General features: G+C 45.0%; 1 long non-coding RNA gene across 1 annotated transcript; it reads right to left on the reverse strand.

Moving 5' to 3' along the window:
- Positions 1 to 2232: 2232 nt before the first annotated feature.
- On the reverse strand, positions 2233 to 8457 carry LOC124380018. Its single transcript, XR_006924577.1, has 3 exons — positions 8332 to 8457; positions 7799 to 8226; positions 2233 to 2356 (listed from the first exon to the last, which is right to left on the reverse strand). It is a non-coding gene; the product is annotated as an uncharacterized LOC124380018 (long non-coding RNA).
- Between the last annotated feature and the right edge of the window lie 229 nt (positions 8458 to 8686).

Below are 8686 nucleotides of genomic sequence, written 5' to 3' on the forward strand. Positions count from 1 at the left end.
CATGCTCCTGTACACGTTCTCTCACTTGTTCCTTTACCGTTCCCTCACACGCTCCTGCACACGTTCCCTCACTTGTTCCTTTACACACCCCTCACTCGCTTCCTCACTTGTTCCCTCACTCTTTATCGCACTCATTCCCTCACTCATTCCTTTACTACTTCTTCTCTCTCTTATTCTCTTACTCGTTCCCTTGCTCATATCCTCGCCCTTTCCCTTATTCAGTCCATCTCTCGTTTTCTCACTTGTTCTCTTACTCTTGCTCGTTCCCTCACATTCTGTTCTTTCTCTCTTGACTGTAACAACACACTTACACTGGAAACTGCTTCCATGAATGTTAAATAAATGTCTAATTATAGAAAAACGTCTTATACACCAATTACTAATTATTATATTTCACAAACTGCTGTGTTTTATTAAAATAATGCTGATTATAAATAAAAATGGTACACAAATATTTGTACATTTGTGATTTTCTCCTGTAAAATGCTGTATATCGAGATCTAAATCATCGATTAGAACTATAATATGATGAAAGGTGTGTAATATTGATGATCTATCATCAGGAAGTCATTTGATCTCAGTCTGGACGTCGGACAGAGGAGCACTGCAGAAGTCTAGTCAGGAGAAAACAGAAACGCGTGTCTCAGCATTACAGCAGCGCAGAGGCAGGATGGAGACGGACAGTGTTCTGGAGGGAAAAGTGCCGTTTCAGGGATATTGCGGACGCGCAGTGCAGCCGAAAGGGAAAAAGCCGGGTCAAAGGGACGGCGCTCGTCTCCAGTTCTGTCTCCGCTGGTGTTGTTTCATCAACCTGATCTCATTAAACACGACCGTCGCCCGTGGCGCGATGAGCCTGGAGAACATGTCGGCTTGTAAATTTTGAGCAGTAAGTCAGAGAGGAAATAAAATATAGCTGCGGGCAGCGATGAAGGGGGCCATGCACTATTTCCAACCCTAATGACACAGACAGACCAGAAGCCAACTAGAGATGTTGCTCAAGAACCCTGCTCCATCTGACAGCAGAACGTCCAGCCGAGGCATTGCATCACTTCCTGTTTTCAGTAGCCTCTCCCATACTCCCATCACTTCCTGTTTTCACTAGCCACACCCATACTCCCATCACTTCCTGTTTTCACTAGCCACACCCATACTCCCATTACTTCCTGTTTTCATCTCTGCCCAAAACCATCCTAAAAAAGAGGCATGGTGGTGGGTGTTTTTCTGCAGCATGGCCTGGGAGACTGGTCAAGGATGAGAGAAAGATTACTGGAGTAAAAATATCCTCAATAAAAACCCGTTCCACAGCGCTCAGGGCCTCAGTCCGGGTCAAAGATTCACCTGCAAGACAACAACCCTAAGCACATTGCCACAATAACCCAGGAGTGGTTTAGGGACAACTCTGAGAATTATCTGGAGGTGCCCAGCCAGAGCCCTGACTTGAACTAGAGGTCGACCGATTGATCAGACGGACGATTGGTTGTGACGATTTTTGGCATTTTTAGTTAATCTCGGCTGATTGTGCTGCCAATTAGGTAAATTAAAAGGCATGCGCATTTGCGAGCGGCTAAGCATTGTTGTGGACGATGTGAAGCTGCTACTTAACCCTGTGATGTCCCCCTCTGCCTGGTAACTTCCCAAGAAACTGCTCTAAGGAAAGCCAACTGTGGCATCACCTCACGTTGCCCCACATCGCCTTTGTCGGGGCGAATAAACTTGCCCAAGAACACACCGGAAAGGCGGCAAACTGCATTCTTATAACGTCCGTCACTTGTATCAGACATGCTAGTGTATTGTATCTTTGAATGTGCTAGCATGACATTTTGCCTTCACTTGAACTAGGAGTCAGCTCCATGAAGATCTGCTTTCTATCAGTTGGAAGATGTAGATCTCCTGCTTTAGAGCTCTAACCCTATTCAGATGAATGTAAATACCCAAGGCCTTCTCACTTCCTCACCTACATCAGGACCTGACCCTACCTATTAAAACCCTTGTGGCTGAATGAACCGCAACAAAATATAGTGGAACATCTTCTCAGAAGAGTGGAGGTTATTATAACAGGAAATGGAGACTCAATGTGGAAGTGTCTCTCCAGTTTTGGACAACCGGTGGGGCTATTGAGTTTAATTGATGATGGTGCTGAGACTGTGAGACGTTTACTCCCCTTGTGGGACGCAGCACGTGCTTGGCCTCCTCTTTCATCTGAACGCATCTTTTTTCCACAGGAGTTCCTTCGTTCTTTTTTTCTTTCCATGAGAAGTAAATGTACAAACATGCTCTGTCATTTTCTCACTTCCTTTAACGCTCTATTTCCATCTCTCTGTCCAATTCAGTACTCTTGGCCTGCCGAGCCGTCGTGCTGTGAACAGACAGACACATAAACAATCTGAAGGACAGTTCTGTGTGTGTGTGTGTGTGTGTGTGTGTGTCCAGGAATTCTGACTGCACCATTAAATCCTTTCCTTTCTATAAAGATTTTTCTGCTGTGTAATATAAATGTGTGTGTGTGTGTGTGTGTGTGTGTGTGTGTCTTGGCAGTAACTGACTGTGTAACGCACCTGAACACCTGAACAAATGTTCCAGTCGTCCAGACTCTCCTGATGACACGTTACACATACAGGGTGTGTGTGTGTGTCTGAGAGGGAATATAGAATGCTCAGAAGAGCTTTATTATTTGTGTGTGTGTGTGTGTGTGTGTATAATGTCATTTCAGGAAGAATGCAATTGTAAACTTTTAAGTGTGTGTTTGTGAGTGGGAACAATAGCAGCTAACGCTAACACACAGTCATTTAAGGACAGCCTTGAGTAGCTTTCACACATTCACACACACACACACACACACACACACACACAGTCTGTCTTTCTCTGAAAATCCACGTGGGTTGAAGGGATCTCGCTCATCAGCTCTGCATCTGTGTGTGTGTGTGGGGGGAGCATGTTTTTATATCTCTTCTGGAGCCAAATGTCCTCACAAGTTTCACTGTAATTTAGGACTTTCTCAGGTCCCCACAAGGAAAATGATGATTGAGTCCTGAGAAGGATAGTAAGACGTGTGACTGTGTATGGGCATGGTTTGATATCTTGCCTGGAACCAAATGTCCCCACAAGTATCGCAGTATATTTGTTATTTTTCCCTCATGTCCCCACAAAGAAAATGAGAATAGGGTAGTGAGGATAGTAAGATGTGTGTGTGTGTGTGTGTGTGTGTGTGTGTGTGTGTGTGTGTGTGTGTGTGTGTGTGTGTGTGTGTGTATACATGTTTTTATATCTTGGCTGGATCCAAATGTCCCCACAAGTATCACAGTATATTTCACTTTATTTCCCCACAAGGAAAATGATGATTTGGGTCCTCAGAAGGATAGTAAGACGTGTGTGCATGTGTTTGCTGCTCGTTGTGGCGCCGTCCTTGTTCATCACAGTTGGGTGACGTGTGAGTTTCAGCGTGCCGTTTCAGGCTGTTTGAGACGAGCACACACACACACACACACACACACACACACACTCTCGGGATGGTTATGAATGTTTAATGAGCTTTTGATCAGTGTGATCTGTGATCCTCGGCGCTGCGGGCGTTCCGGCTCGCGCTCGCGCACCGACACGTCGACGTGTTTCCTGCGGAATGGGGGAGAGGGGAAACCGCCGCACGTGGGGATGATTAGAACAAGGAGCATAATTAGATCAGACACCAGGGTGTGTGTGTGTGTGTGTGTGTGAGAGAGAGGTGCTGTCAGCATATCTGTCTGGACCGGATTTTTCTTTTTTTTTCCCCTCTGTACGACTGTGAGCTTTCAGTGCGTGCATAAAAATTGGAGAGAGAAAATCTGACAGCAAAAAAAAAAGTGTGTGTTTCCTCACGGCTCTCTCACATTCACTGTGTGTGTGTGTGTGTGTGTGTGTTTCTGTTTGTGTGCTGTCCCACACGGTGTCCTCCTTGGACCAACAACTTGGCCAGGCTCCCAGACACACACACACACACACACACACGGAGCAGTGCCAGGTGGGGTGTAATGTCAGCCGTCTGCAAGAGCCCTCAGCGTGAGGACCAAGTGATGCAATCTCTCCGTTTCACATCACTGTGGCTGCGTTTTTACACGGCCACACAATCCAGACTTGTTTTTTCCCTCTTGTCGTTGTCTAACACAGATCAGACACTGAGATATAAAGTCGTAAAGCGCCTTCAATCCTTGGATCGGATTCAGGGATCGGACACAGACAAGTCTGTAAAACACCTCGGTTCGGATTCAGGGATCGTATGCCAGACGTTGCCGTAAAACTTTTCAGATCGGATTCAGGGATCAGTCGCTAAGACTCTAGAAAATGCTTCAGATTAAATTCAGGGATCGGATGCAAAATGGCGCTGTAGATCACCTTAGATCGGATTTCGGAAACGGATGTTATGATGCCGTAAAATGTCTAAAATTCGATTCAGGGATCGGCACCAAGATGTCGCTGTAAAATGCCCGGGACTGGATACGGGGATCAGGCGTCAAGTCTGATAAAACTCTTCAGGTCAGTTTCTCGATTTGCACACAGAGACTCCGGCGTAAAACACTTCGGATCCGATTCGGGAATTGGACACTAAGATGTTTCTGTAAAAGGCTTAGAATCTGATTCAAGGATCGGACGCTGAGATGTCCTGTAATACGCCTTTGATCGGATTCAGAGACTGGGCATTGAGACGTCCCATAAAACGCTTTGTATCGGATTCAGAGATCAGACACCAAGATGTCGGCGTCAAATGCGGATTTAGGGATCAGACACTGATGAAAAGGGGAGCTCCGATTCCCACACAGGAATAATAAAAGAGTAAATTCTGACAGAAACAAACTGAGCAGGAACACGAGGAAATGATGATCAGTTTAAGATTAAAACTGAGAGTGTTGGGGTGGGAGGAGCCAAATAGAATCAAACAAACAGAACCCCACACATACACACACACACAAACACACACACATAGAGCTATGGGTTTCACAGCAAGCCTGTCTCACTCAGTACTAATTAGAAACAGCACTTGGGGAACACACACACACACACACACACACACAGGATCAGTGGACTCCTAATTCATTCTGTTGCTCACTGAAACCCAGGTGTGTGTTCAATCCGTCTCCTGGTCATGTGACCTACAAATGTTTAAACACAACCCTGCCAACATCATAGCTTCTTGTGTAGCCACGCCCACATCACAAACACATACAATACATAGCAATGTGTTAAACTGAGGTGTGTGTGTGTGTGTGTGTGTGTAAGTAAATGCACTCTCGTTGTTACTGAATGATACATTCTTCTGAATTCACTCTGGATTTGTGACAGCAGCAGATAACAATTAACCTCATTTCACACACACTTGCTCTCAAACTCTCTCACACACACTATCACTCTTACACAGACACACACACACACTCACTTTTACACACACAGTATCGTCACAGTACACTCACAGTACCGTCAATCTTACACACACCATTTTTACACAGCCACACACACACTCACTCTTACACAGACACACACACTCACTCTAACACAGACACACACACACACACACTCACTCTAACACAGACTCACTCTTTCTTAGACAGACACACTCTCTCACACTTTCATACACTCACTCTTACACAGACACACACACTCACTTTTACACACACACTATCACACTCACACTTTCATACACTCTCTCTTACACAGACACACACACACACACACTATCACACTCTCTTACACTTTCATACACTCACTCTTAAACAGACACACACACACTCACTTCACACACACTATCACACTCTCTCTCACACTTTCATACACTCACTCTTACACAGACACACACACTCTCACTTTTACACACACTATCACACTCTCTTACACACACTCACTTTTACACACACACTCACTCTTACACAGACACACACACACTCACTTTTACACACACTATCACACTCTCTTACACTTTCATACACTCACTTTTAAACAGACACACACAGACTCACTTTTACACACACTATCACTCTCTCTTACACTTTCATACACTCACTTTTAAACAGACACACACACACTCACTTTTACACACACTCACTTTTACACACACTATCACACTCTCTCTTACACTTTCATACACCCACTCTTACACAGACACACACACTCACTTTTACACACACTATCACACACTTTCATACACTCACTCTTACACAGACACACACTATTACACTCTCTTACACAGACACACACACACTCACTTTTACACAAACACACTCACTTTCACACACACTATCACACTCTCTCTCACACTTTCATACACTCACTCTTACACAGACACACACACTCACTTCCACACACACTATCACACACACTTTCATACACTCACTCTTACACAGACACACACTATTACACTCTCTTACACAGACACACACACACTCACTTTTACACACACACACTCACTTTCACACACACTATCACACTCTCTCTCACATTTTCATACACTCACTCTTACACAGACACACACACTCTCACTTCCACACACACTATCACACTCACACTTTCATACACTCACTCTTACACAGACACACACTATTACACTCTCTTACACAGACACACACACACTCACTTTTACACACACACACTCACTTTCACACACACTATCACACTCTCTCTCACATTTTCATACACTCACTCTTACACAGACACACACACCTCACTTCCACACACACTATCACACTTACACTTTCATACACTCACTCTTACACAGACAGACACACAGTATCACTCTTACACACACTCACTCCTACACACACACTCTTACTCACACGTTCCTCAGTGCTTGTGTACGTTCAGGATCAGATACAGATCATAAAAAGCTCTGCACCAAAAAAAAGGAAAAAGTGCAGTTTTGTACTTTTACCTATTTTATTTATTTTGCAAGCGTGAGCGTGTACATCTGCAGGTATGCGGCTACACACACACACACACACACACACTCTTACTCTCTCTCTACGCTTCTCTCATCACCCCCATGCAAGTAAAACCACAACAAACACTCCTGCTGATGTCAGCGCCTTCATGTGACATGTCCAAAACAGATCATTTTTATCTACCAGCAGCACCAAGGCATTGAACCATGAACCACATAGTAACCCCACCCTGATCCCTCCCACCCTGAACCACCTTGGCCCCTCCCACCCTAATCCCTGAATCAAATGTCACACATTTTAACCCGCCCTCAGGTGGGAGCTCATTAAAAAGGGCGCGGCTAAAAACGTACAAGAAGACAGTCATCAAGGTCACGTTTTGACAGAAACGATTCTGGAACCGTCTCTGACAGGAATGGTACTGTTTTATATGGAACTTACAAACCAATCGTAAAACAAAGAGGGGAGGGGGCGGGGCCATCGTGTCTGCTATCAACAATAAAGAAAAAAGAAGCAGGTCCTGACACTTCAGGTTCCACATCTAAACACGTCCTCTTCCACAAAACACACTGTTCCTGGAGAATCCTGGTGAAAGTTCCTGTTTCGCTACAGAACCATGAATGATGTGATAAAGCTCTGACTTCACACACCTGAACTCACTGACGGAATCTCACCTGCACCTATTAGCCCCCCATTTACCCCTTAATCCACCCCACCCCACCCCATTTAACTGACAGAGGCCTGTAGATCAGTAGGTTACCTTGTAGTGCTGAAGTGTAGAGTTTGGATCCTACTTGAGCTGAGTATTAATTGTTATAAGTGAACACACTTCCTGAGACGTTTAGTAAAGACAGTAGGTCAATAATTAGCGTCTGTTTCAACCCCTTACGTGGAAGCCTCACCTTCAATTTAGTGGTGGTGGTAAAAATGAACAGAAGAAAAGAGCAGTCAGCAACATCTCCGCTCTTCCCAGTGTGGTGTAGTGGTGATCATCACCGTCTCTGCTACATGAGGTCCCTGGTTTGATCCTCAGCTTCAGCTTTTGTTTGTTGTAGTTTGTTGTAGAATAGAAAAGTGAAATGTGCATTAAAACAGCTTGTTAGTATGAGATCCTGTGGCTCAGTTGGATGAGCTTCACCTCTGGGTTGAGAGGTTGCTGGTTCAAACCCCGGCCAGGACTCTCCGATATGAAGCGGTTGCGTGAAAGGTTTGGGTCGAGAATCGTGAAGATTCTGGAAAGAGTTGCGTGGAAGGTTCAGGATGTGAGAAGGTATCGGAGGGCGTAAGCTGAGAAAGGGGGGCAATATCCGGGCATCTGCCCCCCCGGCCCCTGAGGAGATGAAGGCAGGGGGTTATGCAGTGAAAAAACAGAAAAATGTATCGACTTAGTTTTAGGCAGAAATTTTCCCCTTTAGATGCAAAACTATCACTTTACCTTTTTCTGGGCTTTTGAAGCACCATTTACCCCAATCTTCTCCTCATCACACTCCTCCTTTCACCCCCCACTCACCTGATCTGCTCTCACCACACACAGACATTCTCACAACTCACCCAGTGTCAGGACACGCCGGATTCGAACCAGCAACCTCTGAGTCCAGAGGCAAAGGCTTTTACCACAAAGCCGTCACGTCCCACACACTCACCTGCTTTTATAGGGGGGTTTATCTTTCGTTTTATACCTGCAGAGAGAAATTAATGTTAAAGACACGAAGAGAATAAATACATCACCTGAAGCAGGACATGAACCTTCACCAGTGTCTACAGAGACCCACCAGCCTTAACCCACTGAG

This window comes from Silurus meridionalis, chromosome 26, assembly GCF_014805685.1.
Source record: "Silurus meridionalis isolate SWU-2019-XX chromosome 26, ASM1480568v1, whole genome shotgun sequence".
NCBI classification, from domain to species: Eukaryota; Metazoa; Chordata; class Actinopteri; order Siluriformes; family Siluridae; genus Silurus; species Silurus meridionalis.